This window comes from Gossypium arboreum, chromosome 4 (genome assembly GCF_025698485.1).
Source record: "Gossypium arboreum isolate Shixiya-1 chromosome 4, ASM2569848v2, whole genome shotgun sequence".
Classification (NCBI taxonomy): domain Eukaryota; kingdom Viridiplantae; phylum Streptophyta; class Magnoliopsida; order Malvales; family Malvaceae; genus Gossypium; species Gossypium arboreum.
The window spans coordinates 114383114-114405837 of record NC_069073.1 but is presented as its reverse complement, the minus strand read 5'-3'; the positions used below and the strand labels follow the sequence as shown (position 1 = coordinate 114405837).

The 22724-nt window shown below is 35.2% G+C and overlaps 1 non-coding gene and 1 pseudogene across 1 annotated transcript; one reads left to right on the top strand and one right to left on the bottom strand.

Annotated features, from left to right (window-relative positions):
* Nucleotides 1-6061: 6061 nt before the first annotated feature.
* On the bottom strand, nt 6062-6168 carry LOC128292521 (small nucleolar RNA R71). The gene has a single exon (XR_008282506.1). It is a non-coding gene; the product is annotated as a small nucleolar RNA R71 (small nucleolar RNA).
* A 4246-nt stretch (nt 6169-10414) lies between these two features.
* On the top strand, nt 10415-20987 carry LOC108459058 (glutamate receptor 2.8-like; annotated as a pseudogene).
* The last annotated feature ends 1737 nt before the right edge of the window (nt 20988-22724 follow it).

Here is a 22724-nt window from a genome sequence, read left to right as displayed (position 1 = left end):
TTTTCCTTCTCCACTAATTTGGTCTTCATTTATTCATGGTTTGGCTCCATATCCTTCACATTTTCTTTGAAATGCAGTTCTTCCTTCTTCACTTTTTTTCTCTACTAACAATCAATTCAAATTTACCATACAACTTAGAATCTTTTACCACAAATTGAAACTCAAATGTAAGTCCTTCCTGATTTTTTAACAAATTTCCTAAAAGAATGTCAGATATAATAAAGCACGAACAAAATAAAACCAAACATGAACGAACTATAGGATTCATTAAAAGACACAATATGATGGTTGGTATATTACAACTAATAGTGATAACAAAATTTAAAGGAGTACTTAACACAAGAGAGGAAGATAACCAGAATCAATTCACTGTTATTAACTTCAACAATTATGCCTTTATATAGGCTTACAGAAAAACTAAATCATGGAAGTAAGATTCTCTACTAACAAATTAATGAAAACAGAAAAATCCCATAAAGATTAAAAAAGCTTATTTGACTAACAAACTTGCTAAAAATAGGAGTCTAACCATAACACTTAATCAAAAGAAATAGAAATGTGGTGTGATTAATTTTCCATCAATCCCTCCCTTCAACTGAAAGCAGATTTCCAATTTAAGTAACTTCATCATGCGATCCCTCCCTCAATGTGCAAACTCCAGCAGCTTTCTCAACTTCATGAACATTCCAATCTTGAGAGGTTTGGTGAAAATATCAGCAGCTTGATCCTCACTTCTTCAGTAAAAAACTTCTATAATTCGCTTCTTCATGAGATCTTTCAAGAAATGAAATTTTACATCTATGTGTTTCGTTCTTCCGTACAAGATAGGATCCTTTGACAAATTTATAGCTGAATTGTTGTCACAATAAATTGGAGTAGGTTCCTTCTGTGGAAAAAAAACATCCGCAGGAATGTTTCTTAACCAAATTGCTTGAGCAGTACATGTGGTGGCTGCAACATACTCTACTTCGGTGGTTGACAGAGTAACAATCGATTTTTTTTTATGACCAAGAAATAGCCCCTGATCCTAGCATGAACACATACCTTGACGTCCTCTTCCGATTATTTGTATCCCCTACAAAATCGCTATCAGTGAATTCAATGAGATTAGACTTTACTACTTTCTTGTATAAGATCCAATAATCCGATGTCCCTTGTAAGTAGTGAATAATTTTTTTAGTAGCAAGAAAGTGCATCTCATTTGGGTGTTCCATGAACCTGCTAATAAGACTAACAAAATGCATAATATCAGGTCGTATGGCTATTAGGTACATCAAACTTCCCACGAGTTGTTTGTATAATGTGCTGTCAATCTTCTCACCAGAAGGATTTTTCCCCAATTTCAGCCCTAGTTCAGTGGGAGTGGCTACAGAATTGCAATTCTTCATCCCAAATTTGTTTAAAATTTCCCCGACATATTTCATTTGTGAAATAAAAATTCCACAATCTGATTCATATACTCCAATACCAAGAAAATAATGCATTAACCCAAGGTCAGACATATCAAATTCTTTCATCATTGATTGCTTAAATTTATCAAGAATCATTGAATCATTCCTAGTATATATTAGATCATCCACATACAAGCACACAATAACAATCTTCTCATTCTCAACTTTGCAGTAAAGAGTATGCTCATATGGACACTTCTTAAAAACTGCTGAAATGAAATAAGCATCTATTCGACTGTACCATGCTCTCGGAGCTTGTTTCAGCCCGTATATTGTCTTTTTTAACCTATATATCTTCTGTTCACTACCATATTTCACATAACCAGGAGGTTGATTGATAAATACGTTCTCTTCCAACTTTTCATGTAGGAACGCTGACTTTACATCAAGTTGTAGAATCAGCCACAAGTTTTGTGCTGCTACTGCCACCACTGATCTGATTGTGTCAAGCCGAGCCACAGGAGCATATACTTCTTTGTAATCAACACCGAATTTTTGCTTGTAGCCTTTAGCTACTAAACGAGCTTTATACTTGTCAATTTCACCATTTTCTTTAAATTTGGTCTTGTAAACCCATTTAACTCCAATTAGATTTTGTCCTCTTGAAAGATCAGTTAACTTCCAAGTGTCATTTTTTTCAATTGCAACAATCCCGTCATTCATAGCTTCCTATCATTTCAACTCTTTACAAGCATCATCAAGATTCACAGGATCACAATCTGTAAATAAAACAAAAGGTGTCCAAGGATCTTCATCATCTTCAGATTGATTCTCATTGACCACATAATCTTTCATCCACACCGGCTTTCTTCTGTTTCTTTTACCACGCTCGTTCTGTTGATCTACTTCAACTGCAGGTTGTTCTATTACTGGTTCTGCGATCTCATCACTAAAATCAGTTGGAATTTGCCTCAACTGCTGGTTGTCATAATTTCTTCCCACGGCCAGAACACCTGCTCATAAAAAACTATATCACGACTGATAATAATTTTTTTAGTGGTGGGGTTATATAATTTGTAGGCTTTAGACGTATTGCTAATACCAAGAAAAACACACTTCTCCGCCTTGTCATCAAGCTTTGTCCTCTTCTGATCTGGCACATGAGAATAAGTAACACATCCGAACAACCTGAAATAATGCACATCCGGTTGTCAACCTGACCAAGCTTCTTCTAATGTCATGTTTTAAACAGTATGTGTAGGGCTTATATTTAATACATGAACAGTCCAACTCACCGCCTCCGACCAAAAGGCTTTTGGAACATTACTTCTTCGTAAGAGACTTCGAACAATATTTAAGATTGTTCGATTCTTCCTTTCACTCACTCCATTTTGTTGAGGAGTATAAGCTGCAGTGAGTTGTCTATGGATCCCATTAGAGTCACAAAAGCTTACAAATTCCTGAGAAAGATATTCTCCTCTACTATCACTGCGAAGAGCTTTAATTAACATTCCAATTTTCTTTTCAACTAGTGTTTTGAAGCTCTTAAAAGCTAAAAAGGCTTCAGATTTTTCATGTAGAAAGTAGACCTAACTTTTTTGACTAAAATCATATGTGAATGTTATAAAATAACACTTACCTCCATTTGAAGTTAGATTAAGTGGTCCGCAGATGTCAGTGTGAACCAGTTCAAGTTGTTTTGAGACTCTCCAGGCATTTTATCTTGGAAAACTATCTCGAGGTATTTTTCCCACAAAACAATCTTCACATACTCTTGAAGGAATATCGAATCTAGGAAGACCAGCAACCATCTTTTTTTGTTGTAGTGTTTGCAGTCCTCCAAAGTTCAAGTGCCCGAACCTGTAATGCCAAAGCCACGCCAAACTTATTTCTTGTGTTGAAAAACAAGAATTGTCATATTTAATATGTTGGATATGCAATGGAAAAAGCTTATTGGTCGTCATGGTGACTTTAGCAATTAACCCAAGATTGATGTCTTGCATCTTGCAAACTTCATCCTTGATAATCACCTTATAGCCCTTTTCTTGGAGTTGACCCACGCTAAGTAAATTTGTCTTTAGATCCGGAACATAGAAATCATCAGAAATACTTTGGACAGATGAGAACTTTGTTTGGATCTTTACCTTTCCTCGTCCTTGGACAGAAATAAAAGAGTTGTCACCAAACTTTACTATTGTTCGAAACGTCTCATCGAGCTCAGAGAACACTGATCGGTCTCCACACATATGATTGGAACAACCTGTATTAAGATACCATAAATTCTTTCAAGTCTCCTTATTCAGATCACACACCATTAATAAAATAACTTCTTCCTCTTCCTCTTCATCAGTTGCTGCTGTAAAATTTACCTTTTCTCTGCCACAATCTCTACCATTCCCTCTCCAATAGCCTTGACCTCGACCTCCATCACTGTTTCCATTCAGGTTGGTATAGCATTCACTACAATAATGACCATACCTGTGACATTGAAAACATTCAATCTGGGATTTTTCTATGGCTTTTGGCTTCCTATGAGGTATGCGATGATCCCAAACATTTCTCCTCTCATCGGCACTTCTTCCCTTCCATTTGTTGTTACTATGCCTAGAATCTTTGTGAGCCGATAGTGCCTGCAGTGCTTACTCCTCACTCTCCTATAAAATAAATTTTGACTCATGAATTGATAAACCGTAATTTAAACATTTTTTACCCCATGCTTAGCATATTTATGAATGATTTTTCCTTATTTTTAGTGAATTTGATGCTCCTAAACCTTTAAATTCATGTTTTATACTCAAGAAAACTTAGGATAGAAAAAAAGAACGAGAAACGGGCCAAAAACGGACAAATTGGGCTTAAATTAGTGTTTCACACGACCTAGGCACTTCCACACGGGCAATCTACAAGGGCAATCCACACGCCCGTGTGAGGCACACAGGAAGACCACACGCCCGTGTGTCATAGCCGTGTCAACATTAATCCAAGTCACAATTGCACACGATTTGAAGCACTTGCACACGGGCGTGGCACACGATCTATATAAACACCCTAGAGGAGGATTAAAAGGGACACACATAGTTGGAGGTAGAAAATACTCGCGAATAGCCATCGGAATCACCTCGGAGCCAGGATCTACATCAAGACTAAAGATTTTCGTCAAATTTTCTAAAAGTTCTTGGGTTTCTTTATATTTTGTTGTTTTCCAAACTTTGAGATGTTTTCCATTATTATTATGAACTAAACTCCCTAAATAACTAAGGGAGATGAACCCTATGACGAATCTTATTATGCTTTGATTTATATGATAAATACTTATTCTTATTCTTAATTATGAGCTTTAATTCTTGCTTTAATATTTCAGGATATTAATCCAGGTTTTTGATGTGTTTATTCAGTGGACCAAAAGTCCCTGTTTAATAGTAGATCATTCATATTTAAGCAGAGTTGAATGCAATCCTAGAGATAGGACTACATAAATCTGCAGGATTAGAGTGAAATCTAATAAGGGGATCCACAGATCGAGTTAATGCGACAATAGGAGTTTTAATTAGAAAAAGATTTCAATTAATCAACTTAGAGTCAGTTGTTCTTAGTCTCGAGAGAGATATTAACATAAATTAGGGATTTCTAAGGAATAAGTCAAGTGAATAAATCGTCTAATTCAAAGGTAATAAGTGAGTCTAGGTGGATTCTTTCTTGGGTATTGTCTTCTTAATTGGTTTTCCTAAAGTATTTTCCAACTTTCGCCTCTGTCATGATCTTAGATAAATTAGAAAATTAGTTTAGTTTAAAAACACCCTTAAATTCTTAGGCTAGATAAAAAAAAGAGAGTAACTACTAGTACTTTTAGTCCTCATGGATACGATATTCTGGTCTCACCATAACTATACTACTGTTTGATAGGTGCGCTTGCCTTAAGTCTAATTATTAGTTAGTTTCACGACCATCAAGTTTTCGATGCTGTTTTCGGGGAACTAAGATATTAGGAACGCTTAATTTTTATTACTTTAGCCATTTATTTATTGCAATTTAAATTTTGTTTATATTACTAAATTTTCTTTTATTTACTTCTAGCAAGTTTTTATAGTTTATGACTAGAAGAAACCCGTCAAGACCATTACTTTTTTATTGTGAGATCGAAAGCACAACTCGCAGAAATCGAAGAGAAATAAGGTGAAGCCTAAGATACATAAAGGAAGAGCGAGAGGACGATATTCACACCACAACTGAGGAGATGGCTGAAAATCAGGAAAATCCGCTACCTCCTGCGATTGCTGCTGATCCAGTAAATCAGAATCCTACTCCTCGTAGTATGTATGATTATGCTAAACCTTCTTAACAGTAACTGAATCAAGTATAGTTAGACCTGCTGCTGCTACAAATAATTTTGAACTGAAACTTAACATGATTCAAATGATACAACAATTTGTTCAGTTTGATAGTTTGCAGGACGAGGATCCAAACACTCATTTAGTTAATTTTCTGAAACTCTGCGACACATTTAAAATCAATGGCGTTTCCGATGATGCCATTCGCCTACGGTTATTCCCCTTTTCATTAAGGAATAAGGCTAAACAATGGTTGAACTCGTTACCACGATGGTCATTCACTACTTGAGAATAAATGACCGAAAAATTTTTACTTAAATTTTTTCGCCGACTAAAATGGCTAAACTAGGGAATGATATCTCTTCTTTTGTGCAGATGGATTTAGAAACTCTTTATGATGCATGGGAGAGATACAAGGATCTTTTGAGAAGTTGCCCTCACTATGGGTTACCCTTATGGTTGCAGGTTCAGACGTTTTACAACGGTGTGAACCCCTTAACAAGGCAACTAATCCACGCAGCCGCCGGTGGAACATTAAACAACAAAAAACCTGAAGAGGCTTATGAATTTATTGAAGAGATGTCACTGAATAACTATCAGTGGCAAGTCATGAGAACAAAGCCAACAAAAGCAGCTGGTGTTTTCAACCTCGACGCAGTCACTATGCCATCAAACCAGGTAGAACTTTTGAATAAAAAGATTGATGCTTTATATGGTTCTACTCAGGTATATCTAGTGATGAGGTGTGATTCAAATGGAGGAATGCACAACCCAGATTATCCACCCTTCAACCCCGGCATCGAGGAGGATCAAGTTCAATATATGGGTAATAATAATTCTAGATCTCAAAATAACCCATACAGTAACACTTATAATGCAGGTTGGAGGAACCATCCTAACTTCTCGTGGGGTGGCCAAGGAAATCAAAGGCCATAACATCCCCCAAGCTTTCAACAACCACCTTACCAGTAGGAAAAGAAGCCGAACCTTGAGGAGATGCTAACGAAATTCATAGCGGTATTTGAAACACGTTTTCAAAACACTGAGACAACTCTTAAAAATCAGCAAGCATCAATTTAAGAGCTCAAAAATCAAATAGGCAAGTTGGCAAAGATGATTTCCGAACGACCACAAGGTAGTTTGTCGAGTAATACTAAAACTAACCCTAGGGAGCAACTTAATGCAATAACTGTTCGAGATGAAGAAGGGTTAGTTGAACATAAACCAGAACCGAGGCAAGGAATTGTAGTAAGTAAAGGTAAGGGCGAGGTGGACCACAGTGAGCAAAAATCGATAAATAGAGAATACAAACCTCGTGTGCCATACCCCAGTGCAATAAGGAAAGACCACATGGACGAACAATTTGGTAAATTCCTTAAATTATTAAAGAAATTACATATTAACTTACCGTTTATTGAAGCTCTTTTGCAGATGCCGAACGCAGTTAAATTTTTAAAGAAGCTTTTAGCAAATAAAGGGAGGTTGGATGAAGCGTCACATGTGGAGTTAAGCGCAGTTTGCTCAGCCATTCTACAGAATAAGCTACCCAACAAATTGAAAGATCCAAGGAGTTTTACGATTCCTTGTTTAATTGGTTGTTTAAATGTTAATAATGCATTGGCTGATTTAGGGGGCGAGCACTAATGTCATGCCCTATAAAATATTTAAATAACTAGGTCTTGGGAAACCCAAACAAACTAGGATGAGCATTCAGTTAGCAGATAAAACCATTAGATTTCCTAGAGGTATTATTGAAGACGTACTTGTAAAAATCAAGAAATTTATATTCCCAATTGATTTTGTTGTTTTGGATATGGAAGAGGAAAGTGACGTACCTTTGATTTTAGGACGACCCTTTTTAGCAATTACTAGAACTATCATTAATGTTGGTACAGGTGAACTCATACTTCGTATGGGTGATGAAACAATCACTCTTCAAGCTCATAATTCGAGTAACACATCGAATATTGAGGGTGGTTGTATAAATAATCCTACTAATACTAATCATGTGGTGCAACCTTCTTTGCAGGAAATACGTTCGAAGAGCATAAATGAGCCATGTTCAAGTAACAACAAAGAACCCATATATGAAGAACAAAGGCTACAAATCAAGGAACTAGACGAATGGTGCACACAGAAATCGAGAACACACGATAAACCAAAACCACGCCATGACGGACTCAATGTTTTATCAAATTAACTTAAGGTTGAAGACAAAGTACTATTAGATGCAGTGGACCCTCGTATTGCCACTTCTGAACCTAATGGAGTAATCCCTTTTACGGTACCTAACATTTTCTCATACGGTACAGTCGAGGTAACTCATTCCAAATTCTGCACTTTTAAGGTAAATAGTACTCGTCTAAAACCTTATTTTGATAAGATTGATAGCAGGAATGAGGAGTGTAAACTCCTCAAACCACCATTACCATGCAACGGAGAGGTAAGTCGAGCTTAGACTCTAAATAAGCGCATCTCGGGAGGCAACCTGAGCACTAACACCACTAACTAGATCATTGTTGCTATTTTTTTTTAATGTTTTTGTGCAAGTACAGTGGTCCATACAGCCTGGACACACGAGCGTGTCCTTGGCCTTCTGGAAACAGGGGTACAAAATCCCCAAATATCAAGCCACACGGTTATTAACCCGATCCACACGACCATATGACATGGCTGTGTAAAGCACATAGCCTGGACACAAGGGCGTGTCCCAGGCTGTGTGAAAATTGGAGCTAAACTTTCAAATTTAAAACAAGTCAGTGAGCCACACGGGCATAGCACACGGCTGTGTGTTCAGATATACGGACGTGTAGGATACCATACGAACGTGGGAGAAGCAAAAAACATCGCACACGGTCGTACGATACGACCATATGAACCACACGGCTGGGACACATGGGCGTGTCCCTACGCCGTGTGATGATTGGGCATCCAATTTTCAAATAAACACAGTCTAAATTAGAGCCACACGGGCGTGTGACATGGCTGTGTGGCCTAACACGGGGCCTTAACACAACCGTGCCCTTATTTTAAACCCTCACCCCTCTTTTCTTCTAATTTTTGTCTTTCTCTCCTATTCTTCAACCTCTAGCCGCTGACCCTCCCACCAAACCTCACCCCAACCACCGATGCCATCTCTTCCTCCTTTTGTAAGCCCGACCACCTCTCTCTTCCCCCTCTCCCACCCATCTCGCTTACAAACCAGCCCCCAACACCCCAGCCCTGACTCACCCCCTCTCTTCCCAGGCCCTAGCCCATCGTTGCCAGTAGCAAAGCACACCCCACGCACCCACCCAAACCGCCGACCACCACTCCGACCACCAACCACCGATCTTCCCTTTTTTTTTACCCATCAAATTTCTTTACATTATTATTAGTTTTGTTTTCATTTTTTTATTCTATTTTTATTTTTTTACTCTTTTTACTTTTAATTATTATTATTATTACTAGTATTATTATTAGGCTTATTTTTTATATTATTTATTTACTTCATCCTTGCTTGATGTTTATTGATTTATTCTTCTTCTTAATCTGTGCATCCAATTCAGTTTAGTTCATTGTTTCTAATATTTCCTATTCTTAAGTTAGTTTTAAACATTATTAGTATTTCATATTTGTTGCCTTACGGTCATAGTCTTTTGGATGTTGGTTATAGTCTGCTTGATTATTTAATTATCTATATATATTTCGTTATCCTAATTCCATCTACTTGATTGAGCTAAACTTAGGTGCTTTTTTTTTCTTCGTTCGCCTATCATATAGATTCGTCCAACTTTTACTTTTGTGTAGGTACATTATGACGAACAATCGTGGCAAATCTGTCGTCCTCGCTTTGAAAAAGCAAAAGGGGCCTGGCTCGAATTCCTCAGCAAGCACATCTGCTGAGGCTCGCCATCTCTATCTCTGATTTTCGGCAAGACCCCGTGAGGATTTATACCAGTTACACCGAGTTCGACCCCTCGGTTTGGGCCGATCCATTGATTGAGCCGCTTTGGAACAGATCCGATTCGTCGATAACATACGTGCTGTTATCGCTACCACTCCATGGGACTGATTTTTCGCTATCATCGAGCCCACCTAAACGGAGCTCACCTTGGAGTTTAGTGCTACCTTTTTGGCCCAGCAGGTCATGGCGGTCCATGATGAGCCCAACACTATTTCTTTCCACCTCGGTGGCTTGATGCGACATATGAGCGTCCCAAAATTCGGCACTGCTATAGGCCTTTATACAGAGGAGTTCATGTCTTCCGAGAACTTCCTCCAACTTCATCGACACATTCATCATTCTCTTTCGTGCTGCTGGACCGATCTCACTGGTGGCTAGACTACATATGATGCGAGTCGCTCAAAGGCGACTTCTCTCCCTCCAGTTTTACAGTACATCCATGCCCTCCTAGCTCACACTTTGACCGATCGAAGAGAGAGCTCCAGTGTCGTCAGCACTCACGACACCTACTTCCTTTGGAGCATGGCCTACGGCCATATTATCGATTTTGCATACTTCGTCACACTATCATTATGCCATCAGATTGAACGACATAAGAGAGGCCCCCTTTATTTAGGCCCTTACGTGACTCGCATCGCTCTATACTTCGGTCTACTTGACATACCAGAGCAGACCTCAACGATTACCCTAGCCGGCCATATGTCCTCTCAGGGCATCTCGAGTATGACATACATAAGGATGATTGAGCGATGACATGGAGTGGATCCTCCTCAATACCTTTTTTTCATTCTGACGCCCAGGATGATGATGAGGACATTACTGATGATGTCCCTCCCCTTCACAAGGATCCACTACAGCCTCCACCATCGAGTCACCTCCACGCTCCCTCCACTGCGAGCTTTCGAAGAGTGTCATTTGAGGAGTTTACTAATTTTCGTCAGTACTGTTCTCGGAGATTCGACGAGACTTTGCGATAGATTCGCGAGCACCTACATATCACTCATCCAGCACCATCGGCTCACGACACCGATGATGAGGACCTTTGAGTCCATTTATTTATTTTATTTTTTATTTTTATTTTTATTTTTATTTTTATTTTTATCTTTCTTTTATTTATTTCTAAAGACTTATGTTTTTATATTTTGAACTACATTTATCTTAATGGTTATTATCAAGTACGCCTTAATTCCTTTCCATAGTGGTGTTTATTTTCTTATTAGTAACTCAGAACCATGCCTTTCATTGGTCATATCTACAAATCCAGCCTTCGCTATTCCAAGGATTTCATCCAAATATTTAGGGCAGTTTCACCCCTCTCCCTCTCTTTTGATATTATCTTTATATTACTATTATATATCTTTGTACATTGAGGACAATATACATCTTAAGTGTGAGGAGATTATTTATGTGATTATCAGAAAAACCTAAAATTTTTATCTTGTTCTCAAATAATTTTCTCATATCATTATTGGAGTAAATTTTGATTGATTTATGATTTTCATTGATATGTTTTGAATTAAATCATAGGTAATTGTGCATTGATTGCTTAAACTTTAAGACATTAGCGAATCGAGTATGATAAGTTGAAACTTTTGAAAATTAAAATTGCTAGGTTGTTTCCCTAAATTGAAGTATTATCTTGAAGTTTTGAATTTACAGGTTTGATATCAAATACCCATAATTTTCGTGAGATTTTGAGCCTTATAAGAGCATATATCTTTCTTGCTCACTAATTTTATTGGTTATGAGTGTGTCAATATTGATTGGTTATTCTAGAACTTGCATCGATTATACATGTCAAGATCACACCTTTGATTTAATATACTAAAATGACAAAGGCACTTAGGTTTTAACCCATTTACCCCATAAAAAGCCCACCCACATAATTGACCCTTAATGAACCCCTTTGGGCCTTAACTATTTCTTTCTTAATTTTCCCCTTAATAATAACCCAAAAATAACCCTTTTTTATTCATTAAGAATTTTTCTCATTTTTATTGACTCCCATTTTATCGAGATTTAATTTGATTTATTACCTAGCTAGTTTAATTCTTTTTAGTCCCTGAATTATTTCTTATTATTTGTTCTTATTCAAAAAAAAACAATATACATTCAGATTACATAAAAAGAGCTCGGATAAGTTATCATATTGAGAAGAAAAGCTCCCTTCATTAGTTTTGATTAATGTTGATTCTGGCACTTGGTTGTTCAGTGATCACCTTTGTTTTTCAGTTAGGTAATTTATCAATTTAATCTCGATTCTAACCATCTTTTTCAGCCTGTTTCCACACTTTTAACCCAAGGCCTCGTTGCAACCCTTCAAAGACCTTTTGATTGGTGTATCATCTCAATTATAGTGGTGGAGATTTGATTTTCATGAAAGCTTATGGTAATAACTTTTCATGTTTGACTAATGAGTGCTTAATTATTGAACCTTAAACACATTGAGTGATTTGAGTGAACCTTTTAGTGAGGATGTCAAACATTGTTAATTTGGAATCAAAGATAATTACTTAGATAAAGTGGAATGCCTATAATTTTATGATTAAAATGATCAACTTTGACTATTTGAACTTTAATGTTCTTTTAGTTAAATTTTCAATGTATGATTACTTGTGAATTATTTTGAAACATTTTTTTATGAGAATTTTAAGTTGAGAAGAATTTATTTTGATTATGAGTTGAGGATTTTGCTTGAGGACAAGCAAATGCTTAAGTGTAGAGATATTTGATAAACCGTAATTTATACATTTTTTTTACCCCATGCTTGGTATATTTATGAATGATTTTTCCTTGGTTTTAGTGAATTTGATGCTCCTAATCCTTTAAATTCATGTTTTATACTTAGGAAAGCTTAGGATAGCAAAAAAGAACGAGAAACGGGCCAAAAACGGACAAATTAGGCTTAAATTAGTGTTTCACACGGCCTAGGCATTTCCACAAGGGTAATCTACACATCCGTGTGAGGCACACGGGAAGACCACATGCCCGTGTGTCATGGCTGTGTCAACAATAATCCAAGTCAGAATTGCACACGGTTTGAAGCACTTGCACACGGGCGTGGCACACGATCGTGTCCCTATCGAGCCCAAGTCTAATTCTACTCGAAAAAGGGCACTTTTGAGGGTTATGAAGCATTCCAAAGCCTATATAAACACCCTAGAGAAGGATTAAAAGGGACACATAGAGTTAGAGGCAGAAAATAATCGCGAATAGTCATCGGAATTACCTCGGAGCCAGGATCTACATCAAGACTGAAGATTTCCATCCAATTTCCTAGATGTTCTTGGGTTTCTTTATGTTTTGTTGTTTTCCAAACTTTGAGATGTTTTCCATTATTATTATGAACTAAACTCCCTAAATACCTAAGGGAGATGAACCCTATGACGAATCTTATTATGCTTTGATTTATATGATAAATACTTGTTCTTATTCTTAATTATAAGTTTTAATTCTTGTTTTAATATTTCAGGATATTAATCCAGGTTTTTAATGTACTTATTCAGTGGATCAAAACTCCCTGTTTAAGAGTAGATCATTCATAATTAAGCAGAGTTGAATGCAATCCTAGAGATAGGACGACATAAATCTGCCGGATTAGAGTGAAATCTAATAAGGGGATCCACAGATCGAGTTAATGCGACAATATGGGTTATAATTAGAAAGAGATTTCAATTAATCAACCTAGAGTCAGTTGTTCTTAGTCTCGAGAGAGATATTAACATAAATTAGGAATTTCTACGGAATAAGTCAAGTGAATAAATCGTCTAAGTCAAAGGTAATAAGTGAGTCTAGGTGGATTCTTTTTTGGGTATTGTCTTCTTAATTGGTTTTTCTAAAGTATTTTCCAACTTTCACCTCTGTCGTGATCTTAGATAAATTAGAAAATTAATTTAGTTTAAAAACACCCTTAAATTCTTAGGTTAGATAAAAAAAATAGTAACTACTAATACTTTTAGTCCTAGTGGATATGATATTCCGGTTTCACCATAACTATACTACTGTTCGATAGGTCTCTTTCTTTAAGTCGAATTATTAGTTAGTTTCACGACCATCATGAATCATTAATGAGTTCTCTAACTTATCAATGGAAAAATCATCGAGGTCTTTTGATTCCTCAATTGAGCAGACAATAAAATTATATTTCGGCAACAAGGATCGTAAATTTTTTTCAATGACAGCAACATCTCCAAGTTGTTCTCCATGAGTACGCATCTTATTGACGATTGTCATTATTTTGGAAAAATAATCTGAAATAGTCTCTCCTGGTTTTATGCACAAATTCTCAAATTCCCCTCGTAGCGTTTGAAGCAGTGCACACTTTGCCCTGACATTACCTTGATATTTCCTTTTCATTGAGTCCCAAATATGTTTTGCCTTATCCTTGCAAAGAATCGTTTCAAGGATTGAACTATCAATTGCTTGGAACAAATAATTTTTGGCCTTCAAATCTTTCAGCTTTTGTGCATCAATCTCCATCTTTTGTACATTTGTCAAACTGGTTCCAGCTTTTAGCTCTTGGATTCTATCCTCAACGACATACCAATATTCTTTTGACCTTAAAAAATTCTCTATCAACATGCTTCAATGATCATATTGACCATCAAAGCGAGGAATAACAGGTTGAACAAATCTATCAGAATCACTCGGATGTTGTGACATCGTATTTGGAACACAACACAAAACACTCTAAACCTAACTCGGATACCACTGATAACAAAATTTAAAAGAGTACTTAACACAAGAGAGGAAAATAGCTAGAATCAATTCACTGTTATTAACTTCAACAATTATGCCTTTATATAGGCTTACAGAGAACTAAATTATGGAAGTAAGATTCTCCACTAACAAATTAATGAAAATAGAAAAATCCCATAAAGATTAAAAAAACTTAGTTGACTAATAAACTTGCTAAAAATAGGAGTCTAACCATAACATTTAATTAAAAAAAATAGAAACGTGGTGTTATTAGTTTTCCATCAAATGGCATTACACATAAAAGCAAGTTTAGCACAAAACTTCTAATAGTAGAAGCATGATGTTCAAAGTTTCAAACATAAAAGTTATCCAACTTTTATGCAAGGATGAATTTGTGCCATTCAACTAATTGATTCTGAGTACTTTCACTACCATCGTATGTTGACAGGAAGAGAAAAACAAACAACAATGAGACCTCAAAAAAGTTGTACTAATTTGATTCAACTAAATGAGAAAATTGACATTTCAAGCAAATATAATAACAGGAAAAATAGTGGTAGTATAAAAGGTTTCAGTGATAAGCCAACATAAGTTTTTCCATACCTTTAGTATTTTCTTACTCCCTATACCTATTTCACTTCCAAGAATAAGGTTAATATAGGCTGGTGACATATGCATGCATATAAGAAATGGATTTAGATATCAGAAACATTTGCTAAACCTAGTGCGACATTGTAACCTTGCATAATTAATCACACTATACTACTGCAGGGAGCAGAAACTCCATTGCTACTAGATTCAGCCACTCTCTAATCAATATTACAACCCCTACAACCTAGAGGCCAAGCCATTACAAGCCATTACAAACTCAAATTATTGTAAGAAGAAAGAAATTAAGAAGTTACTACTAGACCAATACAAAGGAACAATTTTATGAAGATGATTTAAAGAAAATGAAAGAGAAGCACATGCTTCCTGAAATATATTGATCATTTTCTTTAAATCTAAACTATAATTATGCTATTAACCAAAAGAACAATAGAACTTGTTATTCGTTCTTGGAGGACTATCTACAAATTATTTCACAAACCAAGAAAAAAAAACCTAGATTCAATTTCCCAAAGAAAGGATCAATAAAAATGGAACCTTTATACTTGCAAGCAGCCAAAGAAAGAAATAGGTAGAATAGATAAACAAGAAAGATGTTGAAACATCCAGAAACCAAATCCAAAGAAGAATGTACCTTGAGTGGCTAAGAAGGGTAGATGCAAAGTAAAGATAAGAAGAAAAAAAAAAGAAAAAAGACAAAGAGAAGGAAAAGGAGATAAGTAAATACCCTACGGCTGGCCGTTAAATGACAACAAGGACCAGGTTAAGTGCCAAGTCACTTTTTCGTTACTTCTGTAACAAAAAATGGTTAGCAGGACTGATTTGTCATTTTTCAAAAGTTGAGTAACTGAATTGAAATCAAAGTAACTGTTTTGTCAATTGTATCAAAGTTGAGTGACTGTTGATGAAATTTATCCATTTAGTTATTAATTTTTTTAATCAAAATAAATTAAATTCAAGGTAATTAATTTGTGTAATTTTTTTCAATTCCAATCCCCTAAATTTGAAAAGGGGTTTGAATTTGATGTATCGGAAGTCGGGCCTGACAACCTTAAAAATGACAAAATGCAACAAAATCCTAACATTTTGATAATCATCGACAACTAATATAGGAAAGATTATAAGCATTCACTTTGATATCTCTAAGTACTATTAATTTGTTTTTAATATGGTCAAACTCAGTTGTACATTCCAATTGGTTTAAAAGGGGTAAAAGTATTATAGAGTTTTTTATAGTAGGAGTTACATTGTATTTTGCCTCCTCAACGCAAAGTTAGACAAATTAATCTTTTACGCATTAATAATTGGTCTTTGTATGTCATGTTGACATATATGTTGCACATCATGTGTCATTGTTTAATTTTCTCGTCGGGCACATCAGTTTTTAACATTTTAAATAGATGGTTTTTAAAAGAAATGACTAATTTGCTCTTTGATCTAATGTATAGGGATTAATTTGTCAATTTTCTAAGTAGAAATGACAATATAATTTGACTCCTAATACAAGGACTTCTGTTGTAGTTTTACCTTAAATTGGTGGAGATGCTAACGCTTGACCTGTACCTTAAGCTATTAAGCTGAGTTTCAACCTTATTGGCAATTAATTTGTATTCACTGAACTATATAATATATTAAATATACAAACTTTGGATTGAATCAATCATCCTCTTCTGCATTGAAAACGTATTTAGATAGTTTTAAACATAAGAAGTATATTATATATATATATATATATATATATAATATATATCTCTGCTTGCGCGTACCTTCTGCGAAGAATCCTAGTTACCTTATTATGTTTCTTTCAATAATTTAATTTACCTTAAAAGCCTTCAAATGAAATTATAATCCAGACTCTTAACCATCAGATGCTCTTGACCGCTTCGTTGAGGCGACATTACTATGTTTTTTCTACACATATATTTCTTGTGTCATGCTCAGTGCTCAATATTATTGGTTGTACAAGGAAAACACACGAACTAGATTTCATCTTCTTTAGAATACTTTATACGAAATTTCCTGTTTGAGTTTTGCATTTTTTATATATTTATATTCAACAAACTAGATTTTATCTTCTTGTTTTCTCAGACCCCAAGGGAGGAGGAGGAGGAGGAGGAACAAAGTAATAATCATCAGCCTAGTCCCATGTCAAATTTACTTCAGTTTCTTTGTTTATTTGTTGTTTGTTTTAGGGTGGGGGTGAAGTCGGAGAGTGGTGGTGGAATGATGGAAAGCATTGCAGAAACGAAGAAGGTGGTGCATGATGGAGAAATCCTTGAAGTGAATTCACCAGTTGGATCGGTGGCAAATGCATGCATTCCCATGGCAATCTCAGATTTCTATGCTGCTCATCCTAACGTCAGAACCAGATTGTCTCTACACCATAGAAACTCCGAAGATGCTCTTGCTGCTGCTTTTACAGGTTGTTTATTACTTTTTAGGGTGAGAAAAAAAATATTCATGATTTAAATTACATTTTAATCACTAAACTTTAATTTGTTACAAATCAATTTATAACATCAGTTATTAAATTATTAACTCTCAAGTTAAATTATCATTTCAAATAAAAATTTTAAGTCAAATTTCACATCTAATCTTTATACTTTTTTCTTTTAAGTAATTTAATTGTTTCTTTTAACTTTAATTTTCATTTTCCTTTTATTTCTTTATTTTCTTTACAAAATATTTGAGAAGCAAAGAAGATAAACTTAATTTTTTATTAAAATCAATAAATTTTCAATTATACATAAATTATAGTAAATTATTCAAACCCAATCAATAACATTAAACCCAAATATGTTTTTAAAACTAAAACCAAAACAAAATTCATTTCATCTAAAATTAATATTTTAAAGAAAGCAAAATTTTATTTACTGTGCTCCCTCATTCTTACTCTTTCACCTGTATAACTTAAATAAGTTTGAATAGAACTAGGAAACTCAAACATCAGTAACAACTCAACATCTTCAACCTTTGTTGGTTTTTAGTAAGAGTATTCAAATGGTTAATTTGATTAATACCCAAATAAATTGTTATTAAATAAATTAACTAAAATATTAAATTTCTTAATCGTTAATAGAATTAAAATAATTTTTAAACTCTTTAACCGAACTGAATTGATGCCTAATTAATAAAATATCACAATAACACTAATCACAATGTTCTTTTCTCTATTTTTAACTCAAAGAAGTTCAAAAGAAAGAAAGAAAAACAAAAACATGATAGAAAAATAAATTAAAAACATAATGACCGGGGAGTGATTTGTGATGATATTGAAATGAGAATGAAATGGAAAAAAAAGGAAAAGGTGTTGAGAAATATTTTATTTTTCATAATACTTTTCTTTTGACCCATTTAGTTTATATATTGTATTGGGTTTATATATAATATATTGGTTTTGGACTTATAAATATAAAAGATATATAATATTATTAATTTCGGTTAATTAATTATTTACTGATAATTAAAATTAAAAAATTATTAATTAATTTTTAATTAAATTAGTTTTTATGAATAATCGATAATTTTACTAATTCGATTTGATTAACTAATTAAATTAAAACCGAAAATGCGCACCCCTAGACTTCGATTGTCACCAATGAGAAAAAAAAACTTACCTCTAATTACAAGGGTTGGGTTACAGAAGTGGGACCATAAAAAAGAAAGGACAAGATAATGGGAATTGGTCAAAGGTAAGACAAAAAGATATTTTTATCTATGTACTTTTAATTCAAGTATAATTATTTTTAACTTTTATTGATCATCTATATCCATATGAATTGTAGCTCTAGAGTTGATTGATAATGAAGAAGTTGATACCATCATCGGCCCCCAGAAGACGATACAAGCTAGATTTGTGATAAATGTCGGCCAAAAGGCTTAAGTTCCCGTTGTTTCATTTTCAGCTACAAGTCTCTCACTCTCTACTAGCCAAAACCCTTTCCTTGTTCGAACAACCCTAGATGATAGCTCACAAGCGAAAGGCATCGCTGCCATCGTTCGAGCATACAAATGGCACGAAGTAATCCTCATTTACGAAGACACTGAATATGGAAGTGGTTTAATCCCCTACCTAGCAGATGAATTTCAATAGTTTGACATTCGGGTGAGTTCTAGGTTTTCCATCTCCCCAAACTCTTGCGAATTGAGCATATTAAAAACGCTCAATAGGGTAATGGCAATGCAGACGAGGGTGATTGTGGTGCACATGAGTTCTTCCTTAGGGTCTAAAATCTTTTTGCTTGCAAAAGAAACAACCATGATTAGTGATGGATATGCATGGATCATCACTGATGGATTATCTACTTTGTTAGATCCCATGGGAGCTAAGGTCATTGGTTCAATGCAAGGTGTTTTGGGTATAAGGCCACACATACCGCAGTCTAAAAGACTTGAAAATTTTAAAAAGAAATGGAAAAGTGAGATTCATTCTAGTTCTACCAAATTAAACATTTTTGGGTATTGGGCGTATAATACTGTTTGGGCACTAGCTAAGGCTGTTGAAATGGTTCCACAGGAGAGCTCCAGTGTCAATGGAGAAAATCATCACAAAAATACATGTCAGTTTCCTGTTATAAAAGTCTCAAAAATAGGCAAAATGATCCTAAAACGGTTACTAAAAACCAAATTTAAAGGCCTCAGTGGAGATTTTAGTTTGGTTAGAGGACAGTTGCGATCTTCAGCTTTTGAAATCATCAAGGTGATAGATAACAAGGAAAAATTTATTAGATATTGGACCTTTAATAATGGATTGAGTAGGAAACTAGGTAAAGCTAAAAAAGGGAAATCAATGTCCAAATATGAACTTAAGCCACCTATATGGCCAGGAAACACAAAAGACATACCCAGAGGTTGGACAACACCTGTTGGTGGTAATAAGTTAAGGATCGGGGTCCCTGATAAACCTAGCTTTGAAGCATATTTGAAAGTGGAACAGGATTCTTACACCAAGGAGTCCACTATAACAGGGTTCTCTTATGATGTCTTCGAGAAGGCATTAGCGTTATTACGTTTTGCAGTTCCCCACAAGCTGATTCCTTTCCCTATTGGTCCTAATGCAGGAACATACAATAAGCTTCTTTACCATGTCAAAAACCAGGTGCTTGGCTAGAATTAGATAAAGATTTTTCTTCATATTATTTCCATTTATTTTGACACTAATCAATAGCATATTCTTTGTGGTGGTATAGAAAATCGATGCTGCTGTGGGAGATATAACAATTCTTGCAAATAGTCTCAGTATGTAGATTTTACATTGCCTTACTTGCAATCAGATGTGTCAATGGTTGTGAAAATCAAAGATGATGAGAGAAAAAATATGTGGATATTCTTAAAGCCGCTAAGTTGGGATCTTTGGTTAACGACTAGAGTAGCCTTCGTTTGTAGAGGTTTAGTTGTATGGATTTTGGAACACCGTATTAACAACGAGTTTAGAAATTCCACACATCAACAAGGAGGAACAGTTTTTTGGTTTTCCTTTTCAATTCTAGTGTTTTCTCATAGTAAGTAACATTTCTTCTATCTAGTTTTGAATAAATTCAAGTTTCTTCTTTATCAAGTAAGCTAACTTAAATGTGTAGCTTGGTTTCAAGGGAGAAGACAATAAACAACTTGTCAAAATTTGTGCTAATTATATGGATATTTGTAGTACTCATCCTCACCCAAAGTTGCACTGCAAGTTTGGCCTCGATGCTAACAGTACAACGTTTGCAATCGATAATCATAGACATCAATGAGCTTAAAAAGATTGGTGGTTTTGTAGGGTATGAAACTGGTTCCTTTGTGAAAGACCTTTTGGTAAAACGATTGAACTTCGACGAGCCTAAGTTGGGAAAACAATTCAACTTCGACGAGTCTAAGTTGAGGGACTATGGTACCGCTGAGGAGTTTGACAAAGCATTATCAAAGGGAAGCCAAAATGGTGGTGTTGGTGAAATTTTTGGAACACGACATAGCGTGAAGCTTTTTCTTGCCAAGTATTGCAACAAATATATGATAGTAGGACCAACGTACTGATAAACCGTAATCTATACATATTTTTACCCTATGCTTGGCATATTTATGAATGTTTTTTCCTTGTTTTTAGTGAATTTGATGCTCCTAATCCTTTAATTTCATGTTTTATACTCAGGAGAGCTTAGGATAGCAAAAAGAGCGAGAAACGGGCCACAAACAAATAAATTGGGCTTAAAACAGTGTTTCACACGGCCTAGGCACTTCCACACGGGCAATCCACACGCCCGTGTGAGGCATACGGGAAGACCACACACCCGTATATCATGGCCGTGTCAACATTAATCCAAGTCACAATTGCACACGGTTTGAAGCACTTGCACACGGCCGTGTCCCTGTCGGGCCCAAGTCTAATTCTACTCGGAAAAGGGCACTTTTGAGGGTTTTGAAGCATTCTAAAGCCTATATAAACACCCTAGAAAAGGATTAAAAGGGACACACAGAGTTGGAGGCAAAAAATACTTGCGAATAGCCATCGGAATCACCTCAGAGCCAGGATCTACATCAAGACTGAAGATTTCCATCCAATTTCTTAGAAGTTCTTCGGTTTCTTTCTATTTTGTTGTTTTCCAAACTTTGAGATGTTTTCCATTATTATTATGAACTAAACTCCCTAAATACCTAAGGGAGATGAACCCTATGATGAATCTTATTATGCTTTGATTTATATAAGAAATACTTGTTCTTATTCTTAATTATGAGTTTTAATTCTTGCTTTAATATTTCAAGATATTAATCCAGGTTTTTGATGTGCTTATTCAGTGGAGCAAAAGTCTCTGTTTAAGAGTAGATCATTCATAATTAAGCGGAGTTGAATGCAATCCTAGAGATAGGATGACATAAATCTATCGAATTAGAGTCAAATCTAATAAGGGGATCTGCCGATCGAGTTAATGCGAAAATAGGGGTTTTAATTAGAAAGAGATTTCAATTAATCAACCTAGAGTCATTTATTCTTAGTCTCGAGAGAGATATTAACATAAATTAGGGATTTCTATGGAATAAGTCAAGTGAATAAATCGTCTAAGTCAAAGGTAATAAGTGAGTCTAGGTGGATTCTTTCTTGGGGATTGTCTTCTCAATTTGTTTGCCTAAAGTATTTTTCAACTTTCGCCTCTATCGTTATCTTAGATAAATTAGAAAATTAGTTTAGTTTAAAAACACCATTAAATTCTTAGGCTAGATAATAAAAAGAGAGTAACTACTAGTACTTTTAGTCCTCGTGGATACGATATTCTGGTCTCACCATAACTATACTACTGTTCGATAAGTGCACTTGCCTTAAGTCGAATTATTAGTTAGTTTCACGACCATCAAGTTTTTGGCACCGTTGTCAAGGACTAAGATATTAGGAACACTTAATTTTTACTACTTTAGCTATTTTTATTTTTATTTTTATTTTTATTGCAATTTAATTTTTTTTTATTTACTAAATTTTCTTTTCTTTACGTCTGATAGGTTTTTATAGTTTATGACTAGAAGAAACCCGTCGGGACCATTACTTTTTGATAGTGAGATTGAAAGCACAGTTCGCAGAAACCGAAGAGAAATAAGGTGAAGCCTAAGATATATAGAGGAAGAGCGAGAGGACGATATTCACACCACAACCGAGGAGATGGCTGAAAATCAGGAAAATCCGCTACCTCCTGCGATTGCTACTGATCTAGTAAATCAGAATCCTACTCCTCGTACTATGTATGATTATGCTAAACCTAATTTAATAGGAACTAAACTGAGTAT